Source organism: Medicago sativa, chromosome 3, assembly GCF_051527215.1.
Source record: "Medicago sativa cultivar Bolivia chromosome 3, Bolivia_mono, whole genome shotgun sequence".
NCBI lineage: Eukaryota > Viridiplantae > Streptophyta > Magnoliopsida > Fabales > Fabaceae > Medicago > Medicago sativa.
Genome location: NC_140751.1, coordinates 19384523 through 19404854, shown reverse-complemented (window position 1 = coordinate 19404854; position 20332 = coordinate 19384523).

Sequence of the window (20332 nt, the reverse complement as noted above, 5' to 3'; positions counted from 1 at the left end):
TGTTTCTTTTCCTATGAATTCTATGCTATGATGTGAATTACTCAAAGCATAATTAATTCTGTAGTAAATTGTAAAAGGATGATTACCTTCTTTCATAAATGTTGAATCTTTTAGTTTATAATGAAAAACTATAGATTTATTCAAATCTATATCTTTTAGGGATAATCCCATCTGTAAATTTATATCAAATTTTATCTTTCCATATTTTAGATTACAATTTCCTTTTGCAATTACTGCTTGTTTTTTATTTCTAATTCTAGAATCTTCTAGAGCTATTTCTAGGGGTGAATCAATACCTTTCATGAAGGTACTTTTGATTAGAATTTGAATGGTTGATATATGAATATAACCAATCTTTTTTCTCTCGTTCTCAGAAAATTTTCCAAGTCTTTTATCGATTTGTTGTTTATCTATAGTTGATATAACTATTTTTCCATTAGTTGTTTCAATTGGAATTGCTTCCTCTCCTACCATTATTCCGAATTTTAGAATATTTTTTCTTGACAGAAATTCCTTAAGTTTACTAAACTTTCTTTTAAAATTTTCTTCAGCAGTTAAAGATAAATCTGCTTCTTCAATTTTATTATCTATTATGCTATCAGCATGATAACTAGATGTTCCTTCAAAATATGAAACTTCAGACATATTTTATAATAATTCTTGATAAATTCATACCTGATTTTTCTTCAGAAATATGGGTTGTTTTGCTTCAGCAATCTGATCTTCTTCAGCAGTTTTTTCTGCTTGTGTTGAGTTTATCCCAACTCAGGGCGAATTCCTCCAGAGTATTACCTCAAGAATTCTCAACTATAGTGTTTTACCACTATAGGACCACTAGTTCTTAAAACTAAGAGGCAAGCTCATATCAAACGATATAACTTATATTGCTTCAAAACATGGTGGTTACAAATGAGCTTCAAGGCCCTTATTTATAGGATGAGAGACTCACAGGTTGGCCTTCATAGTTGGCACAACGTCCCTTTCCTTTACAGCACACAAAAGTAATGACAAGACAAAAAGAAAAAGAAAACGTAGAAAAATATGTTACATAATTGCCTTAGAGATAAGGCTTATCTCTAAATGGGTCCCATGCCCACTAACTTTCTACATTTTCTTCGTTATTTGGTGATATGTCACTGTCATACAACGATTCTTTGTCGGCCACGTTTTTCATGTCCTTTGCGCACCACTTGCATTGGTGTCCTTTGTATTTTTGAAAGTGTCGGCAACACTCTTGTTGGATTGGGTCGGGTAAACGGCCCAAGTCTGCTTCAAGCCCGCTAAAGTTTTCTTCGAACTTTAGAATTTGCTGAAGGTGTTCTTCTCTTGCTTGCTTCCTTGAGTCACTATAGACTAGAAGGCTTTCCTTTGCAGTAATTACCCTGAAGTTTGGTAATTTTACTCCAAATCTGATGAGAGTGTCGTAGAATTTTTCCATTTGATGCAGAAAACATTCTGGTCTTGGATCTACATCTCTTCCATCATTTGTTGGATATGAATGATTTGAAATGCCAATCTTGATTAAGTGTCTGGCTTTAATAACTTCATCGTCTTCAAACCATGGATAAGTTGAAGTAAAAGATAAAAAGAACTCTTTACCTTTTGCGAAGCTATTGTTGAATTTATAAGCGATTTCGCCTATATCTTTTGGAAGAAGTTCTAGTTCATGAATTTTCTTCCTGCATCTTCTTGAAGATACATTGTTTTAATCATTCCACAATCATAGAATGATCTGACTAACTCTTTGCTTACGCCTGGGACTGTTACGGCTTTTACTTCTATCCCGTTGTTGCTAGGATAAAAACATTCTGTTTTTAACTCTTCTGAGTAGTTGGTTAACCATCTCCAGTTTTTGTAGTAGTCTCCAATGGTGACTTCTTTAACAAATTTGCTTTCTCCATAGATAATTCTATCTACAGATATTTTCTTCTTAGTCTCCATTTTTGATGGCTGAACTATATTGTTTGCTGTTGCAACTTCTTTGTAAACAGCGTTGTAGGCTGTTTTTGCTTCTTCAAGGGTCTCATACCCTTTGTATCTGACATTTTTGCCGTTTGTATGTAACTTTGTGGTTTCCCAGTTTTGGTAGATACCTTTCATAGGTCCATCAAAAATTACATAAGCTTTCTTTTTGCCTCCAAGTTGACTGTCAATTTTTTGGCTTGTTTGTTGATCAATGGATTCTTTTTCTTTTCCATTTTTTCTTTCATCTTCTTCGACTTTATCAGCCCAAGATGTTTTTGGTAAATCTGCAAGGACAGTTGTTGGGTTTGTTGAAGATTTCCATCCTTTTGGTTCTATTGACCCAATTGGGATGTTTGACTCTTTTGGAGCTGAGTATTTTACATAGTAGTTGAATTTTCCAGAATCTTGACCTAGCAGATCCCAGTTTTCACTACTTTTAGATTCTGAAACTGTTGATGTTTCTTTTTTGCATAATTTTTCAAGGTTTTGAATTGTTAATATCATCTCCCCCTCTTCAGAAAGAAGAGTTTCTAGACGATTTTTTGCAGAGGCAATTTGCTCCTGCTTTTGCCTGAGAGAATTCTGTAATGTCTTTATAGCTGCTTCCATTCTCTTGTCAATGCATCTGCAAAGCAATTCTTTTCAGATTTTATATATTCAATATATGGGTGAAACGGTTGGAGTTTCATCTGCCATCTTACAAGTCTTCCATATTTATAATTGACGCGAAGGTCATATTTCCAAAATCCAGTTACATATTTGGAATCTGTTCTTAGTAAAAATCTGGTTGGAATTAATTCCATTTGCCATTTTGTTAAAACTTTAACACAACTCAATGTTTCTAATTCATGAATTGGATATCTTGTTTCGGTATCTGTAAATGATCCTGAAACATATTTACAAAGTAAAAGATCTTCATCTTTTATCTTATTTTTAATATTTTCATAAGAATAATCAATCTTAGTATCTTTTGATACTAATTTTTCTGATGAATCAGAGAGTTTGTCCAATTTCTCTTTCGAGCTACTAGACTTAGCGTACTGGGTTGCTCCAGTATCTTTCATTCCTTGTTGATGGGTTACATCACCAACATAGTTTCCCGAATCATCAAGATTCAGTATCGCTTTACCATTAGGTAGAGCTCTCATACAACCTGCCCAGGTTGTTTTATCAGCATCAATCTCAACAATTAAAAAATCGTTTTCTGTTGGATTGTATAAGCTGGGTAAAACTTTAATTTTTCTTTTAATAGTTTTTACAGTTAGAGTATCTTGTTCAGTCCATGACCATGGAACTTTCTCAGATATCTTTTTCTGTAAAATCTTTCTTTCAGTTGCCAAGTTTTTGAAAAATCCTTCATTGGCAATATAATTCAAACATCCTAAAAATCTTTGAATTTGTTTTCGATCTTTCAATTCATCAGGGAAAGCTTGAATCTTTTCCTGAACATGTGGAGATAAATCTAGGGTGCCATTTTCTTTAAAAATAAGGCCTAAATACTCGATTTCCTTTTTGGCTAATTGTGATTTCTTTTTTGAAATAACAATTCCCTTTTCTGAAATTCTATTTAAAACAATTTCTACATCTTTAAGATGTTGTTCTTTAGTTCCTTTTGTAAAAACTAAAATATCATCAATATATGCCAAACATATATGTTCTAATCCTCTAAGAGCATTATCCATAAATCTTTGGTATATAGATGGTGCTTGTTTTAGTCCAAATGGAAGAACATTCCATTGATAGTGTCCTTGTGGACATGAAAAAGCTGTTAAAGGCTTAGTTCCTTTTGAAAGTCTGATTTGATAGTATCCTGATTTTGCATCAAAAGATGAAAACCAATCACATCCTTTTATTTTTTGCAAAATATAATCCTTTCGTGGTAATTTATAAGAATCTCCGATTGTAGCATCATTGAGTTTCTTATAATTTATCACCATTCTGGCTTTTCCTCTTTTTATTTCATTGTGATTTGTCACATAAAAAGCGGGTGCTGAATGTGGACTTGCAGATGGAGTAATTAACTTCTTTTCTTGAAGTTCTTTTATATCCTTTTGAAATTCTAATTTATCTTGTACTGAATAAGGCATTTTATATTTTACATTAATCTCCTTATTAGGATCTCGTAATTTGATGGTAACAAGTTCATGATTTGTATTTTTCAGATTATCCAAAGGATCTTCTGAACATACAGCATCAAGTTTTTGTTCTATTTCTTCAAGATTTAAAAATAATTTACCTTCTTCCCAAATACTCTTTAGGTTTATAAGATTTTCAGAAATTAATTGAATAATCTCATTTCTAGTTATAATTTTTGTTGTTATAACTTTTGTCTTTTCTTTGGGGTTTGCTAAATTTTTCCAAAGTAAAGAAATAGTTTTAACATTTTGCACAAACGGTGCATATAACTTTAAAAAGTTATTTCCAATGATTAAATCTAATCCTGAATCATGGAGATAAATTGTTGGTATGAAGAATTCATGACCTTCTATAGTAATTGAGATGTTTTTCAAAACAAACCATATTTGATGTTTTGACTTATCTGCAACAATTATTTCTTTGGGTTTTCCTAATCTTTCCCAATTTCTTGATATGTTTCGTTTTCCAAAACATAATGTTGCGCCTGTATCTAAATAGGCTAAAATCTCCTTCTTACGAAGTTTTATTTTAATAAAGGTAGCACTAGGGTTTCCTTTACTCAAAATCTTGGTTTTGCTCATCTTCGGAATCTGTACAAAGTTCATAGAAACTTTGATGCTCCCAATCAGAATCTGAGTCTGATTCTACTGGTTCATAACCTATTCTATAGATCATGTTTAAAACTTGTTTCTTTTCTTTAGAAACTTTCTTTGGACATTCATTAGCATAATGTCCTGTTTCATGGCATAACCAACATGTACATGATTTTTTACCTTTAGGACAGGTTTTATTTTTCCTAGGGTATTCTCTTTTTCTTCTATAGAATTTTTTCTTCCTATGTTTCTTTTTATCATAGGAAAATCTTTTAAATTTCTTTCTTCTAGGATACTTCCTTCTTTTCCTAGTTTTTTCACAACCATATGCTCCAATTTTCCCTTGGATTCTATCACAGCACAATCCTATTCGTGCTTCTCGTTTTGATTGTTTCTTTAGGCATTGTTCTTGTATCCAATTTCTAAGAATAGAAATTCTAGCTCCTAAAGTATTTTTAACCGTTCCTGAGGATACTGCACTGTTAAATTTGTTTTGAATTATTTGGGACATAGACATAGGTAATTTTTGGTAAAATAATTCGACAACCTTTTGGTTTTCTCTAGTGTCTTTATTTAAATCATAATATAATTGTGAAAATTCACAAATATAATTTTCTATGTAACAAGGATTACATATGGATAAATTCATTATTCTCCATAATTTTTCAGTGTTAAAGGCGGTATTTGAATCTACCGTATCTTGCCATCCTTTGAATTCATTTAAAAGCCATTCAAAGATTTTATTAATCATTCCCATACTGTTTTCTGCAGTTTGTTCTTCTTCAGGTTTTTCGGCCAGAAATTTATATGCATTACCTTCTGTTCTACACAAAAGATAATTAAAAATTTGTTTTGGGCTTAGACCTTTTAAGTCACTATCTAACTGTATCTGGATAGTATTTTTATTATACCAACTTCTTATGGCTTGGACAAGATTGTCAACGCAATCAATATTTAAAATTCCACTTCCATCGTTTACACTATGTTTGGGAATATAACTCATAGGAATTTTTTGGTATTTAGCTTGGGAAAATTCCCTATGGAATTCTGCATTCCAATTATAAGAGGGTTCTCTTTTTGTTCCTGAGCTTTCGCCCATTTCTAATTGTTCTATTTTAACGAAATTTCCATCGTCTTTTGAATCATCATCGGAACTAAAGTCGTAGATAATATCTTCTAGATCTTTAGGTTCAGGTTCTTCCTTAATGGAATCTTTTTCGCTTATGTCTAAAGTAGCCATAAGTTGATCTAATTTTTCGAGTTGATACTCTATGTTTTCTTCTATACTCATCTTTTATAATTAGCAAATAAGGTTTTTTCTTCGATTTCGATTTTTTCCTTATTCTTCCCCCCTTCTTGAAGAGAAAGATGTTGTTTACAACAGTTTTTTATCAGATAATTAATCATATCAGTGATATTGTTTAACTGAGGATTAAAAGAATGATATATATGAGGATATTTATTATTCTCATTTTTATTGTAACACGGAAAATCTTTTTCCATATTTACCCAAGTTTCATGGGGTCTTTCTAATCCTTGCTCATAATCTTTTGTAAACAAATTATTTTGTTTATAGATTTGAGGTAAGGTTTCAAGAAAAGAAATCTGTCTTTCAAATCTCTCATTTAATTTCTTGGTTTCGTCAAGCAAAGCTTTAACTCTAGTTGTGAGGGTATTATTTTCTTCACTCATCTAGCTAATTCTTTAAGTTTATTCTTTAAATCTTGAGCTAATCCTTTATATTCATTATATAAAAAATGGTCTATATTTTCATGGCTTTCATATAAATATTTATCTAAAAAATATTCAGCCGTTGTATTGCACCATCTAATTTGTGCTTTAACTAGTGTAATATCTTGATAGTTTGGACATAATATAAAGGGTTGTAAAATACATTTCCCTGTTGGTCCTTTAATAAATTCCATTTTTATTTAGACTTTTAAAGCCGGTTTTCCACAAACTGATTTAAAATGTTTGACTTTATTGGAAAAGTCATTTGGGTGACTGTACCGTAGAATTCTCCAACAAATTAATCATATCTAAAAATGACAGATATATTTTAGTCTTCATTATAAACTATTTTGATAACATTTGAAATTTTATTGAACTATTTTCTACGTTGTTTAATTTTTAAGCATAGTTTATAATATATTATTACTTTTGTGTGGAGACTAATATGGGTCCGGTCCAGCCGTGACCTTGGTATTTTTAATACATTTTTAAAAAATATTACGTTTATTTTTTCATTTTTTAGTATTATAAAATTCATTTTTTTACTAAATTCTTAAAAGTCTACCCTTAACCCATTTTTGGGAGGGTTCATAGTAGATGCACCCTACTTTTGTTGATTATTTTTTAGTAAAGATTGATAGACACGTTATAATTTTTGCACACTTATATGTGTCAATATTTTATTGGATGTAAACTTTTTTTTCTCTTATTTCTACACATATACTCCCTCCGGTCATATTTATAAGCAAAAAACCACTTTTTAGGTTCATTCAACACCTAATGTATTTGGTCTATAATATATATCAAATACATTAAGTATTCAATGAACCTAAAAAGTGGTTTTTTGCTTATAAATGTGACCGGAGGGAGTACCATGTTGGGTTATGTGGGGACATGAAGGGCAAGATGTTAAATGGGTTAATGGGTGTCTACGTATAAGTACTCTTCTTTTTTTTCTTCACCAAAAAAAAAAAAAACTCTTCTTTTTTATTTTCACTAGGTATTAATCTACTACATCTTATTGGTTTATTCTTAAGTGGGGTTTATTGTCAAAATAGGAAATTTGTTTATATATTTTTTGCAAAGAAAATTAGGAAATTAATTAATGAATGATTTATTTTTTTGTTTATTGGTTATATTTACAGTATCAAGGTGGAAAAAAAAAAGGTGGAAAAAGTTGGAGCGGATGAAGGATCCTTGAATATTCTCACTACTATATGAAAGTGATATAAAAGAATGAGAGTGATGGAGGCTCATTTTATATGTGATCCGTCCTAGAAATCCTCTTATTTTAATTTGAGTTTATGAATATTCTCCATGTTATCAACTAAATAGAATAAACATGTTTTATTCTTTCCTATAAATAAAGAAAAGAGTAAGAAGATTGTTTTTGTCCAAACTATCCATTAGAAAGAAAAGAAAAATATTGAGTTGGGACATGAGAGTGTGCTCATTCTCGAGGTCTCAGGTTCGATTCTCTTTGATGTCAAATTATGTGGGCTACTTTAGCTTCTTCAAAAAAAGAAAGAAAAGAAATATATTGAATACTCCTTCTAAAATTCTCTTTGATGTCAAATTATGTGGGCTACTTTAGCTTCTTCAAAAAAAAAAAAAAAAGAAATATATTGAATACTCCTTCTAAAATGAAAATTTGAACATTGTAATATATGAAGATGTTGGTCAAGTGTTAAAGGAGATGTTGTAAGATTAGGCATTTGAACTTAACCGGTTGTGATGGAATGAAGTTACTTCGATTGAATTTTGAAGTTCTCGAGTTGGAGGTCTTGAACTTGTCTTAAACAAGTGTGTTGACAGTGAAACACTCAATGTGATCTCAAAGAGTTCTTTTGGACTTTTCCAACTTGTACTGAAAATTGTGATAATGTCACAAAGAAGAGAGTGAAGCATGTGCCAGAAAACTACACGTCAACTCACATAGAGCATGCTAGTGTTGGGGTTTCGATTAGTTTGTTCTAGTTTGTTCCCAGATTGATATTTCACATTGCTATGGTAGAGTCATGTTATTTTGACTCTCATTTGGATGTGTCTGAACTTACTAGAGCACCTTTTGTGTGCGCCTTTGATGGGTTCCAACTTAACAAAGGTTATGCACTTGGCTGCTGGTCCAGTTGAAACTTTCAAAGAAGCTTTGGTTCCTAATGTGAGTGGAATATCTTTTGCTCAAGTGTTGAGTAAGACATGTGATGTCCCTCATTGCCAATTCCCAAAGCCTAGTTTAAAAGGAGATGATCTTGTTGTCAAAAATCCCGAGGACAATTAAGAAATTTAAAAGGAGATGATCCTGCACAGATTGCATTTTTTAGAATTTAAACGATTAAGAAATTTTGTAGAATGCCGTGATTTTTCTGTAGAATTATATTAGACATGAAATTTTAATATCTTACTTTATAAATTGTTATTCAACTAGGTGCATTTGACGGAATTTGATATAAATATTAAAACATAATTAGTTGCATGTAAATAAATAATTTGAAATACAAATTTCAAGTTGAAAGGTACTAAAAACATTAAAACATTTCTACTAGCTTTGAGAGGTAAATCATGAACAAAACACTAACAAAAAGAATAGACATCATCCTCGAGGTTTCATGTTTGATTCTCATCGGTGTTAATTTGAGTGAGATAACTGAAAAAGACTAAAAATAAGGAACATGGGAAGTAGCAAAATCGAGCCATGACTTTTGAATATCGAGCTACAATTTCGCGGTTTGCTACATCGGGACACGATTTTGAGGAGTGCCAAACTGAAAATTTGAATCGTACAATTGGGGCACGATTTTAATGGATCTAGACACAATTTTTATGTGACAAAATTGAAGACTATAAAAGTCAGGTTTGTTTCAGAGCAAAAGGTTCTGATTTTTTGGAGATTGAAGACACATTTGGAGCCAAAAATTGCATATTTCGTGGTGGCTTGCCATCCAACTCATAGTTAGTCTTAAATTCATGTAATGTTGTTTTCTTTTAATCTAGTCATTTGTGCATTAGCAATGAGTAGCTAACTTTTCATTGATTAGGTCTTAGATGAATATGTTCTAAGTTTTTAACCAATGTAATCTGTAAACTCTATTTCTTTATAATTGTAAAAAAAAAAAAAATGTTTTACAAATGGGAAATGTTTTACATGTCAAAAGAGAAATGTAAATCTATATTTGTAGAATAATGACTGGACTATCATAGCACTATCAAGAAAGAAGACACTCTATGCAACAATGGATACCCATTTTCTTTTGTTTATTTCTGCAAAACTTGATGAGGTATGTTTTAATTACATGACAGTATGATACAAAAATATAGAAGAATTGCTCTAACTATGTTTTAATTACATCAAAAACTAAAACGCAATCGCTTTTGGAGGGATGATATGGCTAGAATACATGATGATGGTTTGAAATTATATAAAACCTTATCACCGTGAACGTAGGGAAATGCAAGCTCCAAAACCTTTCCACATTCTAACTAAGGATGATGCCAAAAAGAGATCCATGAAGTCTGGCACAAGCGAAAACGTGTGCGTTCCAACGGAAAAGGTACGTTGAATTTGACGGTTAGAATTCATTTTGACTAATTCACCAGAAAAACTATATTTTGTATATCATGTGTGCTAAACTATTAGAAAATTCACTTAAGTATCTTTTGGAAGTCTACTGCAATGAACAAATAGATAAATATTTTCATGTTTGCTTACAATTAGTAATTAATGGCATGCAATAGTATAGAATTTATATTAAATGGATAATAAAGTATAAGTTTTTGTTGAGAAAATAATTATCTTCCGTCGTAAATTATAAGTCGTTTTGAACAAACAAAAATTGTCATATATTAAAGTCGCTTTACAATATCAATAAATCATTAATTTTGTCAAAAAAATATCAATAAATCATTAAAAAAAATTAAGGAACCAATAGATCATTAATGTTATTTTTCATATTATACTACTATTAACTATTTATTACTTTCTCTTCTTTCAATTCTTTAATTTATCTTTTCCATATCATTTATTATGGACAAATTTATAAAACAACTCATAATATCTTTTTTCCATACAAAATTAATTATATCTCTTAATACGTGTAAAATTGCAAAAACATCTTAGTATGAGTACTTAGAAAAAAAAATTGTAGCTAATTCAAGGGACAAAAGTTTTATGTAAAAACAATAAAATAGTTAGTTATATTTTCAATTAATATGATGTACTTTTTACAGTTTCAAATATACCATTTTTTGTCAAAAAGAAATACCATTTTTTAGTTTTGATTCGATTAATTTCAAATGAATATCTATCACTACACTATAAAATTTGTGTATGTTGTGTTAAAAAAAATTGTGTATGTTAAGACTATCTAAAATTGTAATTTCAATTATTTTCTACGCCGTAAAATAAATAATAAACTAAAAAGAGTGAGAGATTTTTTTTTTTTAGAAAAAGAGAGGCAGAGTTGGGAAGTAAAAGAAATTTCTTGATCTATTTTGCATCAAAATACCATGTCCCCGAGTTAAATAAAAATAGCTACCCAATAATTAAATTAAATTAAATATCCTTCAAAAAAAATAACTAAACGATATAACTTTAGAAACATAAATGAAAATACACCTTTGTAATTTGTTTCCTTGCCTAAAACTAAGAAGTCAATTTCTTACACTAAATTATTTTCTTATTAAAAACCATGCCGTAAGAACTAAAATAAAATTGATTATACTCAAATGTTGAATTGATAAAATTCGTTTGATTATTAATTTTTTTGTCCTAAAAATATAATTATTAGGATTTAAAAAAGAAAGAAAGAAAGAAACTCTCAAGAACTATGAAAATAAAGATGGAAATCGTATCTCTTCGAAGAAAGTAGTAATATTTATATAAATAATGCATATGAAATTTCATTTACATCTCATGCAAATCGACTTCCTCACCCTCTCATGGAAACAAATCCATGAAAATATGGTTGTTATTTCATTATTTTTACACTTATAACTGAGTTTTTTTTTTCTTCCCTCAAAAAAACTCATGCATTTTTGGTTATGTGGTTCAGTTAGGATTGTTCAAAAAACTAAACTAAATTTAATAAGTAAACCCAATCTATATATATTGGGTTGTTAACATACTTTCATCAAAAAATATAAAGGGAGTAAGTCAACAATTCTACCTCACTTGCTTTATGATTGATTCAATCGTAAAGACACCATTTTAAATTTCAATGAAATATGAGAGTTTACGAATTGCAAATCATGATCATACTAATAAAATGTTATTAGTATACGAATTTTTCTTTATTTCTAAGATAACATTTTTTTTTTTTGTTCTAAGTTAGTGTCATAGTGTCAGGATGGATAGTCTTCCAATAAATAAAAACTGGAAACTTGGACTGAAAAAAAAAAAAAAAATCAGTGTGCAATGTTCCAAAAAAAATGCAAAGTAAAAAAAAATGAGGGAAGCTAGTTAATTGTGTAAAAAGTAAATTACTTTAATACCCTTTAATTTGAAAAGAAAGATTTGGATTTTTTGTCAAAAATAAGTGGAAGTAAGCTTGATAATTTTTTTTTTTTTTAGCTAACTTACTCCTTGTGAGTAAGGTTTTTTTTTTTTTTAACAAATGGTATGAGTACGTTAACAACCTCTATATATATGTGTGTGTGATTTACCAAATAAGAAAAAGTGCTATAATGATATATGAGAGGTGTCATCTATATTTATTGGATCAATATAATGGTCGAGTTTGGTCGACGTGACCTTTCTTTCCAACCAAAACTTGGTTGTTTAAACAAATTAGGAAAAATTACACTTTTAGTCCCTTAATTTAATTTTAGGTAGCAGTCTAGTCCTTTATCTTTTTTTATTTCAATTTTGTCCTTTTGGTCCATTTGCATCTAAATTTTCAAGCTTCAAATTCATGGTTTTATTTTCTTATAGCCTTTCGATCTTCAAATCTATGGTTTTCATCTATGTTTGCAAAAAAAAATATTAGATTTGAAGCCTGAATATTAGTCGTCCTTACGGTTTTCTCTGTTGGGGTTTCACATTGGCATGGCAGAATCATTTTATTTTGGCTCTCATTTGGACGTAACTGAACTTACTGGAGCACCTTTGTATGCACCTCTGATGGGTTCCAACTTAACAAAGGTTGTTGACTTGGCTGCTGGTCCAGTTGAAAAGTCGATGTCTGATGAATCCACATGTGCTGCAACTTTCAAAGAAGCTTTGGTTCCTAATGTAGTGTTGAGTAAGAAATGTGATGTCCCTCGTTGCCAATTTCCAAAGCCTAGTTTAAAAGGAGCTGATCTCGTTGTCAAAATTCTCGAGGACGAATAAGAAATTCAAAAGGAGATGATCCCACACGGGTTGCATTTTTTAGAATTTAAACGATTAAGAAATTTTGTAGATTGACGTGATTTTTCTGTAGAATGATATTAGACATGAAATTTTAATGTCTTACTTTATAAATTGTTATTCAACTAGGTGCATTTGACGTAATTTGATATATATATATATATATATATATATATATATATATATATATATATATATATATATATATATATATATATATATTAAAGCGTAATTAGTTGCATGTAAATAAATAATTTGAAATACAAATTTCAAGTTGAAAGGTACTAAAAACATTAAAACATTACTAATAGCTTTAAGAGGTAAATCATGAACAAAACACTAACAAAAAGGATAGATATCCTCCTCAAAGTTTCATGTTTGATCTCCTCGGTGTTAATTTGAGTAGGATAATTTACCTTCTTAAAAAAAAAAACAAAAGGAATAGAAGGAAAATAACGAAAACTAATTAGGAACTATCGTCAAAACCTTGATAAGTTCGAAGCAATTTTCTTGTTAAAAAAAAGTTCAAAGCAATTGTGTTCACAAACCTAAACTTCAATGCATCTCCGGCTTTGAACTTGTTAAGGGTACAAAGTAGCTTCCATTCAAATTCAATCTTTGTTGTTTGCATTGTTGTATAAATTCGTCATAATAATTATCTCTGAATAATAATCAACATATATAAATACAAGCCTCAATAAAAAAATTTCAAAAACTGGGAATTTGGGAATGAATTTGGGAATTCTATTACTTAGGGATAGTTATGAAACTGGAATAAAATTTCAAAAACTCAATTGTCAATCTTGGATTCAATACCTTCCTCTCCATTTACTACAATTGTTTTCATCAATTTGGAATAAATTATCCCTGAAACTGTATGAGTAATAAACCAAGAGGATGTTTGGCAGCGGAAGAAATTACAGCAAATTACTTTGGTGGAATTGGAGAAAATTACACCAAATTAATTGGAACATTAATTGGCAATAAATTGTCTCTGGAACCATATGATTGTAACATAAATAATTGAAAAAAAATAATAATAGCATGTGATTGATGTAGAAGATACTCACCAAATAGAGATGTGAAATAATATGAGCCTTTTGATTAAATGAGATAGACGGTTGAAATTTGGTGTCAACGAATTCGTTGACACCTGGTGTCAACGGATCCTAACTATATATGAGTTAAGATCCGCTGACACCAGGTGTCAACGAAACCATAAATTTAATCTACATATTCAATTCTTTTTAAACGACGACACTATCCTGGGTGTATATAAATTGATTGTTCCATCATGGTATTTAACCTAAAATTCCACCAATTCAATATAAGCAAACTCAACAAAAAAATTGCGTAAAAAAAAAAAAAACAAAACTCAACCAAAATACTTGTATGTTTAGGACCCTCGCAAAGAATTATAGCGATCCATACTTGTATGATACATACAATTGATGCAAACAAGAATAATATTAATTTGTGTGAGGCAGAGAGAAGAAAGTGTATGATTATCACAAACTTGCGTTAAAAAAAGATGGAGTAGGTGGGAATCAAGTGAAAACCGCACATGGAGTAAATTTAACAAAATAATTGTGGTCTTTTAGATTAAAAAGTAAAAGGTTGAGATTTAGTGTCAACGAATTCGTTGACACCTTGTGTCAATGGATCCTGACTATATATATATATATATATATATATATATATATATATATATATATCAAAATTTTAATGAAATTATTGTATTATACTCAAATTTATCAAAAGAAAGGAAAATATATGAAAAAACAAATTTATATCTAAAAAGGAAAATATGAGATACTAATGAAAGTAGTGCAGGTTGAGGATAAACCATTGGAACAAAAACCCTCTTTTGAATCCTCCACTACAGATAGATAGATCACATAGCTTCCGTTTCTAATTTGGGATTACAAACCCTAATTTGTGGTTGTTTCTGTTCACTTGGTGGTTGTTGTTGAGAAAGGAATGGTGCAGGTTAGAAGCGATGGGGAAGAAGAAGAAGACCCAAACGACATCGTTTCTTCTCACTCACTCACTCAGATGCAACATTCACCGGAGCCGGAGCTTCCAACTCTCCCGTTCGATGTCCTGCCTGAGATTCTGTGTAGGCTTCCGGTGAAATTACTCGTACAGCTTCGATGTCTTTGTAAGTTTTTCAATTCTCTTATTTCTGATCCCAATTTCGCAACAAAGCGCCACCACCTCATGCTAACATCTAGGAACCAACATTTGGGTGAGTACGTTCTATATGATTCCCCAATCCCTTCGCTTTTTTCTACTTCCAACGTTATTACACAAACACGGAATATTACTACCTGGCCCCAATGTAGTGTTGAGTAAGAAATGTGATGTCCCTCGTTGCCAATTTCCAAAGCCTAGTTTAAAAGGAGCTGATCTCGTTGTCAAAATTCTCGAGGACGAATAAGAAATTCAAAAGGAGATGATCCCACACGGGTTGCATTTTTTAGAATTTAAACGATTAAGAAATTTTGTAGATTGACGTGATTTTTCTGTAGAATGATATTAGACATGAAATTTTAATGTCTTACTTTATAAATTGTTATTCAACTAGGTGCATTTGACGTAATTTGATATATATATATATATATATATATATATATATATATATATATATATATATATATTAAAGCGTAATTAGTTGCATGTAAATAAATAATTTGAAATACAAATTTCAAGTTGAAAGGTACTAAAAACATTAAAACATTACTAATAGCTTTAAGAGGTAAATCATGAACAAAACACTAACAAAAAGGATAGATATCCTCCTCAAAGTTTCATGTTTGATCTCCTCGGTGTTAATTTGAGTAGGATAATTTACCTTCTTAAAAAAAAAAAACAAAAGGAATAGAAGGAAAATAACGAAAACTAATTAGGAACTATCGTCAAAACCTTGATAAGTTCGAAGCAATTTTCTTGTTAAAAAAAAGTTCAAAGCAATTGTGTTCACAAACCTAAACTTCAATGCATCTCCGGCTTTGAACTTGTTAAGGGTACAAAGTAGCTTCCATTCAAATTCAATCTTTGTTGTTTGCATTGTTGTATAAATTCGTCATAATAATTATCTCTGAATAATAATCAACATATATAAATACAAGCCTCAATAAAATATAGCTAAAAGAGAGAACAATAAACTTATCTGTTCTTCAAATTGCGGTAATTTGATGTCGGCAAAATCGAAGTAAACAAACATGAAACCATGAAAGTGATAACCTGCAAAACACTAAACCATTATTATGTAACCTGAGGCGTGACATAGTCACTGTCCTTGAGGATTTTATCCGCCTCATAAGCGCATATCCTCCCAGGATACAACAGTTCTTCCCCGTTATGAATCATAACTGGAGGTGACAGAACAACTTGAATTTGCTAAACACAGGAGCTTTAACCCAGGAATAAAATATTGAAAGAGAAGAGGTGGCTAGTTTGCTTCTGGTGGATACTATTTATATTGATCAGAATGAAGGAAGTAAAGAAGGAACGTGCTCTATTGAGTGCCATTATTTTTTCCTACTAGTGGGGAAGTAAGGCATGATAATAGGAAAATTTCTAACAGACTCATGGTCAAAGCAACACCAAACAGAATTTAGAAGAATAAGTTTTGGACTAAGTAAAGCATCACGTGGTCAAAACACCATGACATGTAGTTTATAAAATCATGAATTAGAGCAGGTGTCAAAAGGACTAATTTATGTTAACTTTTGAAATAAAATAAAACTCTAAAATTACAACATGCATGTCTTACTATTCCTTAATGTTTAGAAAACAACCATATTCTTTTAAAATCATAAAATGAAAGATATATCATAAACAATTGTATAGCCTTAATTTGTTTGCATCTCCTAAGAGGTGGGCAATGAGAAAACCTCCTTGACTATTCATTGATTTGTTAGAGTTATGTTAGAGACAATTAACATAAACATAGATATGAATAAAATGAAGGAAATGGAGATGTATTTATAGTAAAAAATGGTTATGGATTATAAGTGATGCATAGAATGATTTGTGGAATAAACTGACAAAGTATAACCGACCATTAAATAATACCAATTTAACATAGTTATTTGTTGGAAAAGAAATGCTTAATAGCAGTTTTGGTCCTAAGTATCAGGAAGATGCGATTTTGACCCCCTAACAAAATAAAATACAATTCAGCCCCCTAAATACTGTCCATTTTGCAGTTTTGGCCCTCAGACCAATTTTGACCAATTCAACGCTGACGTGGATGTCACGTGTGTAATTTTTTATTTTTTTAATTAAAAAATAAAAAAAATATTTTTTTAATAATTAAAAAAATAAAAAAATTACACAACTTCCTAATATAAAAAAAATCGCAACTTCCTAATACTTAATGGGTCAAAACTGCTATTAAGCCAAGAAATTATTTACAGCAAAATGCTTTTGCTTGTGACGAAGATATTGTTTTATTGAAATTTGAGTTTGAAAGTATTTTAGCATGGAATCTTGCATAAATTTGTGAGGATAATCTAATTGATCAGGTAATGCAACAGATTTTTGTTTTTTGTTACCCAAAAAAAGTAGAGATATCAACATTGGCCATAAAATTGTTTCTTTTAGTTAGGTATTACCTCCAAAGATTTTTTTATACATTAATTTCTTGCCGTAACTGGGATCTGAATACTTATTTATCATAGTAGATATAAAACTTTGCTAAAATGATTGAAAAATAACATGATCAACTAAAGATATGATAAAACTTTGATAAAATAAATGAGTGTATTGTGTATTATAAAACAGAAGATAAAATAAAGGTTCTATCCGATGAATCTATGAGAAAGGTAAATTAATGTTAATTGAAGATAAAATAAATCTTTCTTTTGTTGGGACATACCAATGGTTAGAGATATTCTCATAGATATGTATGACAAATCTCATAATTGATAGTTGATGACATTACGTCATATATCATTTTGTTAGTTGTTTGTATGCAATTCGAGTAGAGTTCAGGTGAATTTTGGTGTGTATGAAGCTAAAAAAGACCGAAAACAAGGAACATGGAAGCAGCAAGATCGAGGCACGATTTATGTATATCGGGCCACGATTTCTTGGTGATTATTTTAGGCAATTCTTCTCGACAAAAATTGGACCATAATTTGCTACATCAGGACACGATTTTGAGGAACGCCAAACTGAAAATTTGAATTTTTGTACAATTGGGGCACAATTTTAATGGATCCAGGCACGATTATTACGTGACAGAATTGAAGACTATAAAAGCCAAGTTTGTTGCAGAGCAAAGAGTTCTAATTTTTGGAGATTGAAGACACATTTGGAGCCGAGGATTGCAGATTTCGTGGTGGCTTGCTATCCAACTTAAAGTCAATCCCAAGTCATATAATATTGTTTTCTTTTAATCTAGTTATTTGTGCATTAGCCATAAGGATCTGAGTTTTCATTGATTAGGTCTTAGATGAATATGTTCTAAGCTTTTTGTCCAATGTAATCTGTAAACTCTATTTCCTTATAATTGTAAAAGAGAAATGTTTTACAAATGAGAATTGTTTTACAAATGAGAAATGTTTTATATGTCAAATGAGAAATGTAAATTTATCTATGCACATTTTGTTTATTGTAGAAAGACGATTGGACCATCAGTCCATTGTCAAGAGAGAAAGCACTCTGTACCATAAAGCATATTCATTTCATTTTGCTTATTTCTGCAAAACTTGTGACAAAAGTACTTTTCTCATCTGACATGAACAAGTTTAACAAAATTTATGATCGATCAAATATGCCGAGTCTAAAACTGTATGAGTAAAAGAAGGGGAGTTATTAAGACTTTAATTGAGCCTGAAGAAAAATCCAAATTTAACGGAAAATATGAGGTACGTATTAATTACATAAAATACTGCAATGCATTTGCTTTTGGAGGGATACTATGGCTAGAATACATGATGAGGGTTTGAAATGCACACTAGAGGATAATGTTATCTTATAGTTAGCAAATGGGTTTGTTAAAGGGAGAAACCAAAAGCAAATGTACATTGAGTTAAAAGACCATTCACTTCAGAAACAAATATAAAACTTTATCACCGTGAACGTAGATGTAGGGAAATGCAAGCTCCATAAGCTTTCTACATTCTAACAAAGGATGATGCCAAAAAGAGATCTTGAAACCTGATACGAGTGAAAACGTGTGTGTTCCAATTAAAAAGATATGTTGACTTTGAGCGTTAGAATTTATTTTGATTTTCTCTGATTTGAGTATACATGTATGCATAATTCACCTGAAAAACTATGATCAGTATAGCATGTGTGCTACACTATTAGAAATATCACATAAGCATCTCTTGGAAGTCTACTGCAATGAAAAAACAGATAAATATTTTCAGGTTTGCTCACAATTAGTAATTAATGGCATACTAAATGGACAATAAAGTATAAGCTTTTGTTACATTTATACTAAATGGAATAAAGTATAAGCTTTTGTTGACAAAATAAATTACACTCTGTTCCAAATTATAAGTCGCTTTGAAAAAATAAAATTGTTATATGAGTCAGGATCCGTTGACACCAGGTGTAAGTCAAAAGACTTACACCAAATATGCATCGTTGGATCCATTCAATCATACGGTCCATAAGTAACATACACCGAAAGCAAAAAAAATCCTCACGTAACTAAATCCTTTTGCTCTCTCTCATACTCTTGCACTCTCGCCCTCACTGTCAACGTAATCAAATGTTTTCTTTCCTGCATTTGCTAAAGCTTATTATACCATTGACATAGTTGTAAATTAGATTCAAATTCAATTTTTTAATTGACGGCACCATTTTTTTCATTGTTTAAAGTTTTAATATTCCTTAACCTAATCAATCACTCATATGCAACTTTGTGTTTCGATTACCACCATCAGAATCGTGATCGGTTTATGCACTACGACTCTGATGTTAAAACTCATTACACAAAATTAAATCTATTCACTTTTATACTTTGTACAAAAATATAATAAACCTAATTGAAAGAGGAGAGAGCCCAGGTGTGGTGCTTCAAGCTTTGAAATAACGTTGACTTTGAGTCAAAGTAGCGGTGGGATTAGATTTGATGGTCGTTATGCTTGTTTCCAGATGTTTCAAAACGGACGCACATTCATCCCACCGAAAAGCCAAGAAAGATATCTTGCAATTGTCTTACGGATTTTTTTTTTTGGCCAGTTATTAGCCATTAGATCAATTTAATCTAATGGTCTGAATTTGGTGTAAGTCTTTTGACTTACACCTGGTGTCAACGGATCCTGACTCTTGTTATATATATTATAAGTCGTTTTACAATACCAGCAAATCATTAATGGTATTTTTCCAATTATACCCTTAACTATTTATTACTTTATCTTCTTTCAATTTTTTGATTTATCTTTCTCATACCATTTATTAAGGACAATTTTGTAAAATAACTCATAATATATCGTTTCCATACAAAATTAATTATATCTCTTAATACGTGTGAAATTGTCAAAATAATTTATAATTTGGGACAGATAGAGTATTTAGAAAGAAAATTGTAGCTAAT